Source organism: Coptis chinensis, chromosome 2 (genome assembly GCF_015680905.1).
Source record: "Coptis chinensis isolate HL-2020 chromosome 2, ASM1568090v1, whole genome shotgun sequence".
NCBI lineage: Eukaryota > Viridiplantae > Streptophyta > Magnoliopsida > Ranunculales > Ranunculaceae > Coptis > Coptis chinensis.
Genome location: NC_141457.1, coordinates 69,247,418 through 69,263,959, shown reverse-complemented (window position 1 = coordinate 69,263,959; position 16,542 = coordinate 69,247,418). Strand labels below are relative to the sequence as shown.

At 37.1% G+C, this 16,542-nt stretch overlaps 2 long non-coding RNA genes across 2 annotated transcripts; one reads left to right on the top strand and one right to left on the bottom strand.

The window, feature by feature from the left end:
• The first annotated feature begins 9,811 nt into the window (after positions 1-9,811).
• LOC147517438 (uncharacterized) lies at positions 9,812-10,162 on the top strand. The gene is made up of 2 exons (XR_015213876.1): positions 9,812-9,861; positions 9,947-10,162. It is a non-coding gene; the product is annotated as an uncharacterized LOC147517438 (long non-coding RNA).
• A 1,191-nt stretch (positions 10,163-11,353) lies between these two features.
• LOC147517437 (uncharacterized) lies at positions 11,354-12,232 on the bottom strand. The gene is made up of 3 exons (XR_015213875.1): positions 12,110-12,232; positions 11,840-12,023; positions 11,354-11,430 (listed from the first exon to the last, which is right to left on the bottom strand). It is a non-coding gene; the product is annotated as an uncharacterized LOC147517437 (long non-coding RNA).
• Between the last annotated feature and the right edge of the window lie 4,310 nt (positions 12,233-16,542).

The window sequence follows — 16,542 nt, the reverse complement described above, 5'->3', positions numbered from 1 at the left end:
GAACATAACAGAATTATTAAGTAGAAGGACCCTGGTCGTCCTATTGTACAATGCACCTTGGGAGATTACTTCATAACAGCTGCTCTATTAGACCTGGGGGTGGGTGTTAACTTACTCCATTTTTATTTATATAAATAGCTAGGTCTCCAAGAACTTAAACCAACTAAAATGACTTTACAGTTAACCGGTCGTTCTATTAAGTACCCCAAGGGCGTAGTTGAAAACATTCACGTTAAAGTTTAAGATTTTTACTATCTAGTCGACTTCGTTATTCTTGACACAGAAGTTGCTCATGACTCTATTCCAATCATCTTAGGGCATCTTTTTTTGGCAACCGCCAATGCCCAAATCAATTGTCGGGATGAATCAATGACTCTTTCCTTTAGAAATCCGTCTGTGGAGGTTAACATGTTTAGACTCAAGTAGGGACAACTAGGTTTTCTTGTAGAAGGAGAAATAAAGTCCATTGAGAGTTTTGTATCTCACATTAGTGCGGGCGATGCTTTCATCCCCACACTAGTACATACCCCTCTTATGGAAGTAAACAAAGATCACAACTTTGATTCCCTAGACGTATAGATGAAATCGAGAAAAATTTTCTTCAACTATTTTGCAACCCTTTTTTGCCACCTCACGAGTCCCCTCATATTGACATCCATTCATCCCTTGACACCATGACAGAAGAAGAATTTTTCAACCTTTATCCCACTGATTCTTCTGACCCACCTATTAAGGAATGTCTAGCATATCTCAAGGCTTCTGTTGATCTCGAACTAAGAAGACTAGCTAAGCACCATTCACCCACCTCATATCATCCTATCACTCATTCACCTTCCATCACCAATGTTCCTCGCCCTCCACCTTATCAAAGGAATCTTGAGTTTGCACTTGACCTTCTTGCTTCTCTTATGCTTCATGATTTTTTAAACCCTCCTGATATGGAAATAATACCTAACGACAAGCCACCTGATACCTTTATTTTTAGATTTGAGACAGTTCATACCTACACCATGAATGAGTTTTGTGCTAAACCCACATTCTCATTTTTTCCATTCCTTCATTCTAAAACTTATCCATATCCCACGTATCTTCCACAGCCATCCATTTTCTCATGGTCATTCAGTTGGACACCCTTTCATTCAAAGAAGAAGAAGAAGGTGCATGCTCGGTTATGTTCTAGGTTTATCAGGCCTCTCTCTCATTTCACTAAGTTGCATCATAGAAAGTCTTGGTGCTTGATTTTGTTTGGTGGTGCATTCCATGTTAATTATTTATAGAACGACCCACAACTCTTTAGGTTGTTGATATATGGTAAACTGCATGTTAATAGATGTTTTAGATAAAGTCTAGAGAATCTGACTTTAAAAGACCCAAGTTTTTGTAAGATACCACATTTCTAGAGTATAGGCCAAACACATTTTTTCAAACTTAAAAAGTGTTTTCAAATTTTGTTTGGGGGTGGCGTATTTTGGTATTTTTTTCAAAACTTTTTACCACCCTTTGCCTGTCATGTTTAGTCTAGTAGAGTTTGTGTTAGTTAGTACGTAACAGTTTAATTGTGCTTCATATTATCATATTATCTTTATAATATTTCTATTACAAGTACTGTCAATTTTGCCCACGTTTCTATGGTAAATTATTTCCTTATCTCTTTACACTTTGAGGACAAAACGTTCGATTGTTTGGAAGTGGGATAGAAATATTTGCAAAAATTAGGCAGTTTTAGGATGTAAATTACGCACTTTTCTTTATAAAATGTTAAAAATCATAAAAAGTAGTTCGCTACGTAATTTAATTGTGCTATTGAATTGTTTCATGAACCCCCTTCTCCCAAATTGTTTGGGGGTGGTATATTTAGTTTTAGCACATTGTACGTTCACGTATTAAAATTGCATGTATAAATATCAAAATATAGAATCCATAGGCCTTGTTGATTTTATTGGGATGCATAATGTAATTAGGTACCTTAATTTCATAAAATTCACTATTTCACAGAATTTCAAAAGCTAATCCGATAGGAGCCACGATAGGCGCATGTTTGATTTGTAAACGTATGATATTATTTTATTTATGTTAGAGTCCGCTTATGTCCTAAGCGCTATTTATTATTTTATGTTATCCCCATAATGTGTAGAACTCATATAGGAGTTGCGTATATTTTTATTTCTTTATATTAGTATAGATTAACATTTTTTTTCAGGTGCTTCCATTTACAAGCACGTTTCTATGGTACTCTTTATCCTTTATTTTTATTCCATATTTTGGGGACAAAACATGATTTTGTTTGGGGGTGGTATAGAAACACGTTGTAAATATTTAAGCACATATTAGGTTGTATATTACGTATTATTTGTCTTATATATATAGGGGAAGGATCAATATACCATGGTTTTCATACCTTGGATTATACCATGGCCCACAACTTCACCCACAAGATGAACTAGAACCTAATGTTTTGCGGATATGTCCAACAAACCATGAAAATCACCTCCACAAAATTTTAACTCATTTGATGATGTTTAACAATGTCAAAAGATGATTGCAAAATTGAAAAATCTGGGCCGTTAAAACAATTTAAAGTTGTCAACAATTTTTAAATAGATTAGAGATTTCCAAATGAGACAAATTTTTGTAGATAATCTATCCATAGTTAGGAGAACATATCCACAAAATAGTAGCTTTTAACTCATCTTGTAAAGGGGCGTGGTATAAACCATGGTATAAAAATCCATGGTAAATGGATCCCTCCCCATATATATATATACTATGGTTTTCATACCATGGTTTATACTATGGTATGAACTATGGTGAGAGAGACAGAGAGACAGAGAGAGACCATGGTCTATACTATGGCTCACAACTTCACCCATAAGACGAACTAGAACCTAATTTTTTGTGAATATGTCCAACAAACCATGAAGATCACCTCCACAAAATTTCAGCTCATTTGATGATGTTTAACAATGACAAAAGATGATTGCAAAATCGAAAAATTTGGCCCGTTAAAAAAATTTTAAAGTTGTAAACAATTTTTAAATAGGTTAGAGATTTCCAAATGAGCCGAATTTTTGTGGAAAATCTATCCATAGTTAGGAGATCATATCCACAAAATATTAGCTTTTAACTCATCTTGTAAAGGCATGGTATAAATCATGGTAAACGGATCCCCCTCCCCTATATATATATATATATATATATATATATATATATATATATATATATAGTCCTTCTCTAAAAAGTAGCTACTTAAGTTAACTTTAAAATAAGCACGTAGGTAAAACTTCACCTAGAAAATAAATTTAACCCCAATGTTTTGTAGATATATACTCAATATTAAGATCATCTCCATAAAATTTCAGCTCATTTGGAAACCTACAACACTAGCAAAAACTTAACATTTTTGGACCGTTAGATTTCTATTTAAAGATGCCAACAATTTTTATCTATATTAGAGGCTTCCAAATTAGCTGAAAATTTGTAGAGATGATCTTAATATTGAGTATATCATATCCACACAAAAATAGGTTTGAATTCATTTTATAGGTGAAGTTTTACTTATGTACTAATTTTAAAGTTAACTTAAGTAGCTACATTTTAGAGAAGGAGTATATATATATATATACATATCGGTTTGTCTAGAGTGCCACTCTAATATTGCCACTCTAATCTCACACTTCTCCTCAGCCGTCCAATCCACCTCAAGATTTGATGATCTAACACTCCAAATTTCAACCAATCAAGTGGGGGTAAAAACATCTTTTACGTCTCATCTTCTCAAAAAAAGAAAAAAAAAAAACAGATTTACAAAAAAAAGAGAGGGATCGACTAATATGAGGGAACCTTCTTTTTCCAATTTTAACGAGCATGAGAAATATCAGTTTCTATTCTTAGATGCAGGTTCAACTAATCAGAACGAAAAGACACTATTGAATCATGAGTTCGGCAATTCAGACCTTTACATGCAAACCAAAGTCCAAATGGGATAGTTCCAACAAAACAACCAACCTTGCTTTGCTTTTGGAGCATCGTTACATCTCAATTACACCAACAGCAAGCCAGAGAAGGGACATGTATCATTTGGCAATTCAACTACTAGTTGCATCAATTCAAATTTAAACTTCTTTTGACTGTCTTTGTGGATAGAATTGATAGATATGTAATTACTATAGTGCACTTTTGGTTATGGTGCTAGCTTATTGGAACGTTTTAATTGACACTTGGTTGTCATTATACCATAAAAACTTGAATTTTGATTTAATTTAGGTTGCTATGATTATAGTTATGATTGATACGCTCGTTTAAAGACGGCGACAATTTCGGTGAAATCTGTCAGAGTTCGGTGAAGTAGCATATTCGGTGAACTCTGGCAGAGTTTTAACTAGCATATTCGGTGAACTCTGTCAGAGTTCGGTGAACTAGCATATTTGGTGAACTCTGTTAGAGTTCTGAACTCTGTCAGAGTTCGATGAAGTAGCATATTCGGTGAACTCTGTCAGAGTTTTGAACTCTATCAGAGTTTTGAACTCTTTCAGAGTTTTGAACTCTGTCAGAGTTCGATGAACTCTATTAGAGTTTTGAACTCTTTCAGAGTTTTAAACTCTGTCAGAGTTCAGTGAAGTAGCATATTCGGTGAACTCTGTCAAAGTTCGGTGAACTCTATCAGAGTTCTGTGAAGTAGCATATTTGGTGAACTCTGTCAGAGTTCGGTGAAGTAGCATATTCGGTGAACTCTGCCAGAGTTTTGAACTCTGTCAGAGTTCGGTGAAGTAGCATATTCGGTGAACTCTATCAGAGTTTTAAACTCTTTCAGAGTTTTGAACTCTGTCAGAGTTCGGTGACAAACTCATATTCGGTGAACTCTGTCAGAGTTCGGTGAAGTAGCATATTCGGTGAACTCTGTCAGAGTTCGGTGAACTCTATCAGAGTTTTGAACTCTTTTAGAGTTTTGAACTTTGTCAGAGTTCGGTGAACTCTATCAGAGTTTTGAACTCTTTCAGAGTTTTGAACTCTGTCAGAGTTCGGTGAAGTAGCATATTCGGTGAACTCTATCAGAGTTTTGAACTCTTTCAGAGTTTTGAACTCTGTCAGAGTTCGGTGAAGTAGCATATTCGGTGAACTCTGTCAGAGTTTTTAACTCTGTCAGAGTTCGGTGAAGTAGCATATTTGGTGAACTCTGTCAGAGTTCGGTGACAAACACATATTCGGTGAACTCTGTCAGAGTTCGGTGAACTCTATCAGAGTTTTGAACTCTTTCAGAGTTCGGTGAACTAGCATATTCGGTGAACTCTATCAGAGTTTTGAACTCTTTCAGAGTTCAGTGAAGTAGCATATTTGGTGAACTCTATCAGAGTTTTGAACTCTTTCAGAGTTTTGAACTCAGTCAGAGTTTTGATGTTTAAGTTATTTACACTGTTTATGTACATTGGGATTTTTGACTATTTAAATTATTTATATTTTTAATTTTTTCGATTTATAGAAATGGAGACAGAGACATCAATGTTATGTTTATCCATGTTCAAAATAAATAAATCATTAAATCAAGCAATGAAGTTATGAACTTATTGTCTCTCCTGTTGATATCACTAGATTTTTATTTGAGGCCATATCGATCGGTAGATGCGCTTTGCTTGATTCAAAATAAATATATAGCTCTGTTTCGGGTAACTGTTCTATCTTTCTATCTTTTTTTTTTGTATAATGTTATGTTTGATTCAATTCTTTTGAATTCTAGACACCCATTTTGTACATGCAAATCATAGTAGGAGTGTGACGCTTAACTAAACTAATTAAGGTCCCGACTACCTACCGTCCTACCCTGGTACTCTCGTGCATGGTCGTAAGGCTTCTTTCCAGCTAAGAATTTTCCATGAAGATCATGCAAGTACAAAAGATTAAAAGTTTTTGACATTTTAGTTTATGTTGGACGTCCCAAACTAGCAAGAGAGATGCCAAAATTCATTAATGTGTATCGCCGACACTATACTTGCCTCAAACTCAAGACCACGTGGCTGCATTTAACTTGCATCTATGCCATATGCTCGAATCCAACTTAATAACTGATAGCAATTTTTCTATAATGCCTCCTGCTATATATATATGTGCAAAGTAGATGCATTCGACTCTACAGTTTTCTCTGACTTCTTGATCTTGATGTGCTATGTATATAACTGTGACTTTAATAGCTTCTACACTCAGTTCATATTCATTAGTTTTTGAGTTAGAGACTTAAGATCGAGTATCGACAGTTGTTCCCCTTTGATGTTGCTCTTTCTTCATTCCTCCACTCGTGAGATTATGGCCCTTTCATTTTCCCCATTGAGCTTCAGCTCTTATATTGTCTTTCTTTTATGCCGCGTCGACTATTTTCGTTTTACAAATGTGCTTCTTTTTTTGATGTTCATTATCTCCATGGCGGCTTTAAAGTTTTACATGAGTCGTTCTCGCAAAGTTTTCCTAGTCGATTTCGCATGCTTGAATTAGATTGGGTTTTTTTTGTTAGTGTGTGGAGGGGGGATTTAATAGAGGAGTATAGTTTGCCAAGATAGCATGCACACCTTAGATATAGATTGGCATGCACACCGCCTTATTTCCTTCTTTGTTTTTTCACGTTGGTATTGCAACAATTTGAATTAGTTGAATGTCTTATTTTTAACTCCTATTTATTTTGTAGCAATGCCTCGAACAAAGAATGTGAATGTGAAGAATGCAGCAAAAAGTATTTTCACGGGTGCTAAGAAGTTGTTAGGTGGGGGGAGTAGTAGTTCGGGTCGCGATGAGGAGCCTGAGAAAAAGAGAGGAAGGAGAACAACCACTTCGGCATTAGTTCGTAGAGGGGATCGGAAAGCGGATGATCCCAGTAATGCTGTAAGTGGTGTAGAGTTAGGAAATCAAAAGAGAAGAAAGGGGACAGTTCTGAGTGATGTAGATGTAGATGTAGATGTAGATTTAGATTTAGATTTAGATTTAGATGTAGATGATGATGACGTAAATATGGATCATGGGAAGAGTGTAGTTCTAAGTCATGCTGATAGTAAAGAAGAGGGTGTTGATGATGCAGAAGAGGAGACTGACGAGGAGGAAAAGGACGCGGAGGAGGAGGAGGAGGATGACGAGGATAACGAGGAAGTCCATGTACCTGTACCTCCAGTGAATATTGTGAGAAAGTCTAACAATGACTTGGAGTTCAAGAGAGGTGTTTATGGAGGTGGCCCTTGTGTGTCACATCCGTTGTATGACTATGCAAAGTAACGCGGCTCCACGATGTTTGGGAGGGGCAGGTAATATTATCATATAGTGTCTATTAGTATTTAAATTTTGTATTATGAAACTTGTGCATACATTAATACTAAGTTTTTGTTGTTTTAGGCGAGCGAGGGTGTTGAAGTGCCATGGGCACCTAAACAAGTTGGTACAATGGGATATCATCGAGACCGCTCGACCGTTCTACTTTTCACGGAGCTTCAAAGGACCGGGCTTATGTGCTCGGGTCTTAGGTGTATACGCATCGAGGATCCTATGTTGGTCTCTGCGTTTGTGGAGAGGTGGCATCCGAGACCAACACGTTTCATATGCCGTGGGGCAAGATGACAATCACGTTGGACGATGTTTCCCAACTCTTAGGAGTTCGATCGAGGCAAAGCAGTTGGATCGGGACACCGATTTGACCTTGAACGGAACAAAAAGACTCCTCCACAAAGATCTTGGCATACCCATGGATAAGATAGATCACGGAGATGAAATCCAATAAGTTCACTTCCAAAGTTGGGATGGATTTCTTGATGAAGCAGGTTTCTTTGGGAAGGTAACGGATGAAGATTTACGTGATGAAAATGGGGTTGTTGTGAAGAAGAAGGCCAACCCAAAAAGAGGTGCGATTTCTTTGTGAGAGCTTATCTGTTATTTTTCTTTGGATGTACCGCCTTCACCGACATGTCTGGAACTGCAGTTCCTGTTTGTTATCTGAGACTGCTTTCAAAATTTGCCGAGATCAGAGACTACGCGTGGGGTACACAGCCTTACTAGCTTACTTGTACAGGGGTCTTGGGACTGCCACAAGTGCCAAGGTGAAGGGTGTTTCAGGCTATTTCACTCTCCTACAGGTATTAGTTTTTTTGTTTTTCTTTTCAATGTCAATTTTATCTATCTATTACAATATTAACTGGGTGTCTATATTAATGTAGGCATGGATTTATGAGTACTTCCCGGTGTTGAGGCCATACCCAAATGAGGACTATCAGTTGAGCATGTCCCGTGCTCATAGGTACTCGATTATTATCGATCTTTTATGCTAGCACAACAAAAATTGCATTGAAGCATACCCGAGCCACCTTTGATAATATGACTTATCTTGATGTAAAGCATTTTTGTATGTAAATAGTTTTATTTATTAATTGATATTATTAGTATGTGGTTAATGATTAATTTCCTCGATCATATGCTATTTGACAGGTTGAATGGTATCCCTATGTTGAAGTCCGAGCTACACGGCTGGTGGATGAAATAGCATTTTTCGAGGGATTTATATGCTTTCTTGATAATGTCGAAAGCGATTACAATGTTTCGAGGGTTGTCGTCGGTTAGGTCATATGCAGTTTGTACCCTCGGATCCCCAAACCGAGACCTCGACGCTTAACTACTTACGGGCCTTGGTATGATGTTTAATTTAATATTGCGTCTTCCTATCGAGTAAATGGCGAATCACTTGATTCAACTTGAACAACGAGGACCCATTCCTTCTTATCCATAGGAGTGTGTTAGTAGATACATGAGTTGGTACGAAAACAATAGTCATATTTGAATGATAAACCCCGATCATCTTAGTCACTACTCCCCTACGAGTCTTCCATATCATAATCGGTGAGTTAATATCTTACAACGTTAATTTTTGTTTTGTTTTGTTTTGGTATTTTATAAATGTAAATGTATATACTAATGTAGTTTTTCATTTTAATTTTGGCAGCACTCCGTCATCGATGAAATTTCTCGCTTGCTCAATCAAGGCCTGCAATTGGGTGGGACTGCGATTCCAGACGATGCACAGAACGAGTTCATGGAGGCATACAATTTGACCCGATGCAAGTTCATTGGCGGACGATATCGTGAAGGAGCATAGGATTTAGGTATGTTGAGTTTGGTTAGTTTAGGGTTTAGTGGTTAGTTTGGTTAGTTTACCTCCTTTTATCTTGTGTTGGGATGAGTGTTGGAAATGGAAATGGTTTGTTTGTCAGTTCTCAATGGTTTATCAGTTCTCAATAGTGTTTATCAGTTCTCAATAGTGTTTATCAGTTCTTGTATTGTTTTTTTTAGAGTTTTAAGTGGGGAAGTGGGAAGTGAGGGTGGTTTTGTTTTTGTCCGGTAGATAAAAATGCTCATGCATTATGCACCGCGATCTTCTGAGTTATTGTCGACCGAAATGAGGGGTATTGATTCCAAGATTCTTTCTTTCTTAACTTTGATTCTTTAGCAGACTGAGAGTTGTAAGTGTACTATGTGTCTTGGAGCTAAAGAAAGAGTTAGGAGATCATTTTAGTTGGAATTTGTGTTTGTTTTTTGGTGGGTTTTGCTTTACTTTTCAGTTTGTGTTAGTTGAGATGATGCGGGGAGTGCTACAGAGTTGTATACTTCTTGTTTGAGATGATGCGGTGCAGGGAGTGTTTATTGGCATTTGTCTTTCTTCGTTCTTTTGAGAGTTGATCATGACTTAAGTTCAAGAGTTTTCCAATCAATGAGGTTTCTAGATTTGGTGTTGGATTTGACATGCATATGTGGTAGTATTTATATTGATTCATGCGTTTTTATTGGGGGGTAATTAGGCAAATGGTGGTGGAGGAAGATGGTGAACATGAGGAAGCAAGTGGAGAGGTTAGTTTTTCTGTCAGACCTTAATAAAGCAGTTTGATTTAACTTTGCTTGACTGACCTATTTATTCAATTTTTTTGTTTTGCAGGAAGGAGATAAAGAACAAAGAGTTAGATATACAACTAAAGTCAGAAAGTTAGATTGGAAATCTCTTTGTAGTCAAAAAATGTTATGTTAGGACTCTTTTGTAAGTGCAAGTTGTTGATATGTAGCAACTTAGCTTTATGTTCAATAATTCAGACAATGTATTTCACATGGTGTCACATTGTTGAAATATGAAATGATAGTGATCTTGCTTTGGACTTGTCATTCTTTTGATGTTCACCTAAGATCCTAGGGTTTTTTGGTGCAAGATCTAGTAAAACGGCATGCCAAAGAATGGCCTTTGGTTATGTTTCTGCTATTAGCAGGCATTGAATTTAATAGGACGTCTGTCAGTGGAGTAAACAGTTATACTACTTACCGGGCTGCCCGCCTTGCTTTGCTTAGATCTCAGTTTATATCCATTCAATGGCTCTTCTTGTGCTCTCCGACAACTTGCGCATTTTAATTTGTCACAGCGAAGTATCTATATTAATAATCTAATGCAGAACACAAAAATCCCAATGTTATCAACAAAAATCCCAATATTATTTGCCAAAACACAAAAATCTAATGCAGTACGCAATGTTTTTGCCAAAACACAAAAGATCTGTTTGGGACTAAGTCCAAACAGACACGTCATTTTTTTGATCCAAGTTCAAATCCAAACGATACGGCCACACCGTTTGGACTTAGTCCCAAACGGTGTGGCCATGCCGTTTAGGACTAAGTCCAAACGGTGTGGCCATATCGTTTGGATTTGAACTTGGATAAAAAAATGACGTGTCTGTTTTTTTGCCCCTTGGCCACACCGGTCAAGAGGCAAAAAAACAGAAGTTTCGTGTTTTGGCAATTTATCAGTTGAGCTAAATTTTGTTGATGTTGATTGATGATCATATGAGTTGAGGTAAATTTGTTGTTGACAAAGCGTTGCCATTATAATTTGGTGGTATAGTATGCGCATCAATGCATCATATCAACTTACGAACAAAATTGCAAGTGGGCGCATTGTGTAACAACAAGAACATTTATAATAAGCACATCAAAATGCTTTATGCAATCCCAAATATTATTGTTCGTATTACAACATTTAAGCACATCGAATGAATTAGCAACAAGTATAGCCTGCGCACCTAGCTTTGGCTTGTTCAAGCCTTTCACTCCAAGTTTCAGCTCTCTTCAACTTCTCCACCTTCTTTCAACATACGCTTCTTCTCTCGCTCTTTCCGCGACAATTTCTCCCGTTGTAGCTAATAACTCAATTTTGACGACTTTCTTGAATGGTGCATAGTCGAGGTGGCAGTGATGATATCAGTAGCATCTTGTGGAACTGTAGCGATCGAAACATAACCGAGAGAATGATGAAAAGATCAAGATCGACCGATGCAAAGTCGAGGGGTGGAAACGAGCGGATGAGTAGGCAGTATTTTTACCTAAAGCAAAGCTTTGCCTCCAGATTCTCCATTTCTCCTTGAGCCATACTTCTCTTTTCTACAACATCAATGAGATTAGAACTCAGTCTAATTAAACTCCCCAAAAGTAACCTAAACCAGCAATATTGAACTTTGAAAATAAAAAGGGAGAAAGAAGTTATCAAAAAAAGCACCGGTCTATCATTATGTTGTTTCCTATCTAGAGCCTAGAATGCAACATTAGATACTATCCAATGGACATAATGATGCAATAGACCACAACCCTCGACACAGTTCTACTTAACAACACTTGATAAACTCTAACAAGGCTGCCATATCTAAACCACTCTTAACAAGTCCAGACATCAATGAAGTCCATGACACAACATCTGGGACCAATATAGAATCAAATATTCGACGCGCAGATAAAATATCATTAGAACTAGTGAAAAAATGAATCAAAGAGTTTTGAATAAAGCTATACTTACAATCGACAGATTACGTATTATTTTTCTCCGGACAATTTCTCGAGTCATGGTTAGCAATCTGTCCACATCTGTGACACTTTCTTCCTGAATTGTTTAGGGCTATCTCTTTGGGGGATTTCCATCTATCCGCTTTCTTCTTCCCCCTCCCTTTTGTTTGAGAAATGTTGGGATTCAAAATCAATAGCTGAAATAAAGACCGAATTAAAATAAATATTTATATCAAATTAAACACTAAATTTATATCAAATTAAACATTCAAATAAAAAAAACCTGTGATGTATTAACCGAAGGTATCGAAGGCTCTGCAACTGGAGGCTCTACAACTTCTGCGTCTCCTTCGTAGGAAGTCTCATTAAACTTTGAAATTTCAATAGCCATTTCACCAATCTTTTCAATAGCCATTTCACCAATCTTTTCAATAAAATATAAATAACCCTCAAAAGTATGCGACGCATCGTAAGCCACTTGAGAAGCAACCTTGATAGAATGAGCCACTCTCAAAGGTTCATTTGAGACATTCCCGACCACAAATCCAATATCAAACTCCGCTCTATAAGTGCTAGCCTTTTGCATCCACCGCGTCAATCTAAAATGGTTTGGAATCTCTTCAATCTCGTAGTGCATAAAACCTTTAAGATATGACCACAAAGCAAACCCATAAACCCAAGTACTTGCATTCATGATCTCCCTCTAAGGTTCCTCTATCGAAACTCACTCTCCAACGAATTCTTCAAAGGTCTCTCCATTTCACCATGTAGCTTCGGTTCCATACCTCAATCTGTTCCCCATCAATTTTGTACTCCATCTTTGCCTTTTCTAGTTGCTCTTTAAATTTATTGAATATTGAGATCGTATAGACCTTCGCGGCATGCATAAGGAAGAAAGTATCGTTAGGCACAATCCGTGAACTATGCTCGGTGCGGTAATTAGAATCTCTTTCTTTCCTAACAAGCAAAGCCAAAGACTTCTCATTACCATGTACAAACTGCATAAGCGTAGTTGTCGAATTGACAAACTGGTCATAATGAGCATTCATCGATTCACTTCGACCAGTCGTGTGCATACCAACAAAAAAGGTGCCACTGAGATAACAAGGAACCCATTTCTCCCGCATTGAATATATCTCTGTCAACCAAGGATTTTCAGACAACTCATACTTCTCAATGATTGTACACCATCTTCTCTCAAAATCAACAATCCTATACGAAAAAAAAATAGTGTTCTTCAACTCAGTTACCAATGTCTCAAATTTGGCAAATGACATCTTCTCTTGGAATTTCTATATAATATGCCAAAGACAGTAACGATGACGAGTACTAGGAAACACTTTGGCAATGGCTGCAGTCATCGCTCTATCCTGGTCAGTGATGATTGCAGTTGGTGCACGACCACCCATGGCTACAAGCCAGGCCTTAAATAGCCATATGAATGTATCTTCTGTCTCATCAAGCAACAATGCATAACCAAACTGAATCGACTGATAATGATGGTTGACTCCAGTAAAAGGGGCAAAAGGCATGGAATATGCATTGGTACGATATGTGGTATCAAAAGACACAACATCCCCCTAAATAGTCATCTTGGTATCGAGACCTCCCATGAACCCGAGAAAAAAGTTCACCGCGATCCCATTTTCATCTAAATCAATAAATAGTAGAACCGGGGATCCTCGGCACTCTTACAGATAAAATATTGCGGCCGCAGGTTGCATCACCTTCTTTAGGCATCTTTTCGGTCAAACCATAATAATGGTTCCAACAATCTTTCGTGTAAACCCAACTTCCTCTCCATGGAAAAGAGATGCCACTTTCCCAACAGATAAACCGTTATCACTAAATATCTCACCAAGCACTTTGCTTTAGGCATATGTTTGTTAGTTTTCATGCAAATTCTCTTCGATGGGGTCACCAGACCGTGACTATGGTCATTATGACCAACGCCCCTCATATATCTCTTCATGCATTCTTTTCTTAATCTGAATTCTAGCTTGGCAATCACAATCGGATAGTTGATGTATTTCTTGATCGGACTTCATCTCTTTGTTAACCCCTTCACGTGAACAAACCAAGAACAACCACTAACCAAATCCACTTGATTTTGTTGCTTGAAGTCGTCCAACCGCGAGTCTCAAATCCCTCTTGTTGACCATACTCTTTGTAATAACTCTTTGCCTCTTCAACACTTGTAAATGTCATTCCTATAAAAGGAGCGACTAATGTTTGCGTGCCTTGAACGGGGCTTTAGTAGGCGAAAGACCCAACTTCACGTCTTCTTCGATATTGATTGATGTCTCTGTCTCCATTTCTATAAATCGAAAAATTAAAAAATATAAATAACTTAAAACAAAAAAAATCCCAATGTACATAAACATTGTAAATAACTTAAACATCAAAACTCTGACAGAGTTCAAAACTCTGATAGAGTTCACCGAACTCTAACAGAGTTCATCGAATATGCTAATTCACCGAACTCTGACAGAGTTCACCGAACTCTGATAGAATTCAAAACTCTGAAAGAGTTCACCAAATATGCTACTTCACCGAACTCTGACAGAGTTCAAAACTCTGATAGAGTTCACCGAACTCTGACAGGGTTCACCGAATATGCTACTTCACCGAACTTTGACAGAGTTCAAAACATTGACAGAGTTCAAAACTCTGATAGAGTTCACCGAATATGCTACTTCACCGAACTCTGACAGAGTTCAAAACTCTGATAAAGTTCACCGAATATGCTACTTCACCGAACTCTGAAAGAGTTCAAAACTCTGACAGAGTTCACCGAACTCTGACAGAGTTCAAAACTCTGACAGAGTTCACCGAATATGCTAGTTCACTGAACTCTGACAAAGTTCAAAACTCTGACAGAGTTCACCGAATATGCTAGTTAAAACTCTGACAGAGTTTACCGAATATGCTACTTCACCGAACTCTGACAGAGTTCACCGAAATTGTCGCCGCCTTTAAACGAGGGTATCAATCATAACTATAATCATAGCAACCTAAATTAAATTAAAATTCAAGTTTTTATGGTATAATAATCCAAGTGTCAATTAAAACGTTCCAATAGGCAAGCACCATAACCAAAAGTGCACTATAGTAATTACATATCTATCAATTCTATCCACAAAGACAGTCAAAAGAAGTTTAAATTTGAATTGATGCAATTGGTAGTTGAATTGCCAAATGATACCTGTCCCTTCTCTGGCTTGCTGCTGGTGTAATTGAGATGTAACGATGCTCCAAAAGCAAAGCAAGGTTGGTTGTTTTGTTGGAACTATCCCATTTGGACTTTGGTTTACATGTAAAGGTCTGAATTGCTGAACTCGTGATTCAATAGTGTCTTTTCGTTCTGATTAGTTGAACCTGCATCTAAGAACAGAAACTGATCTTTCTCATGCTCGTTAAAATTGGAAAAAGAAGGTTCCCTCAAATTAGTCGATCCCTCTTTTTTTTGTAGATCTGTTTTTTTTTCTTTTTTTGAGAAGATGAGACGTAAAAGATGTTTTTACCCCCACTTGATTGGTTGAAATTTAGAGTGTTAGATCATCAGATCTTGAGGTGGATCGGACGGCTGAGGAGAAGTGTGAGATTAGAGTAGCACTCTAGACAAACCGTATATATATATATATATATATATGACATCACACTTAACGGCGAGCTTTACCGTCCACTAATGATTTGCAAAACAGTCAGAAAATGGTTTTAAAACAGTGACCAAAACGGTTAGAAAACGGCTCTATTTTCTTTCTATAAATAGAAAATTCACCACATCCTTCACATTCAGACTTTCATCTTCTTCCCTCTACATTTTTTTCTTTAATTCTAATCACGTTTTTTTTTAAGATTTTACCATATTTCAAGCTTCATGGATGCGCTAGAAAAGTTCGGGCAGCAGCAAATTGAATATGCTACTCAAATCTTCATGCTCGTTAGTTTTATTATCATAATGTTGTTAATGTGGCATATAGTCCTATATGCCTATATATATTTGTATTTTGTTTTCCCGTTGCCATTATGGTGTGTTTTCACATCCCGGTACGTTATTACAACTTATTGTGAGATTACATTTACGTATTCCTTGTTCTTCTTACTTTAAAAAAACTTTTTTTAAAAAAAAAAAAAATGAAGAGGACGCCACTCCTTGTAGTCATATGCTCTATTCTTTCCCATCCACACTACATCCACTTTTGCACCTTGTTTTAGGAATATACAAGTTAGTCAAACTATCCTGTGAAACCTTCTCTCGTATATTCTATCTTTTCCCACGTTTGATTCACAATCTCAGGGATTTTATTTTAAACGATCTTTTGGGCAAGCACCTCGATATAATTATTTTAGAAGATACACTTGATCTAACTACCTTGTGACACCTCGATCCGTATTTTCTTAACTTGCGGATTGGTGCCTATTTATAGCTAGGCTAGACACCTCTCAAATCCAGTCTTCCCTTTTTCACTAAATTACCTTCACCACTCCATTCCTTCCATCTTTAATGGCCCTCACTCGGATTTTCGTGCCCGAGCAAAACTTTATGGAAAATTTTCAGAGCGGTCTATTTCACCCATATTTTGATACTGAAATTTTACATCGAGGATGGTTCCCTCTATTACATCATAAGGAGGTAGTTTATTCCAGAGAATTTGTTCTGCATTTCTATAAACATGGTTATTTCCAAAACGGGCAATTCTTTGCCCGTGTAAA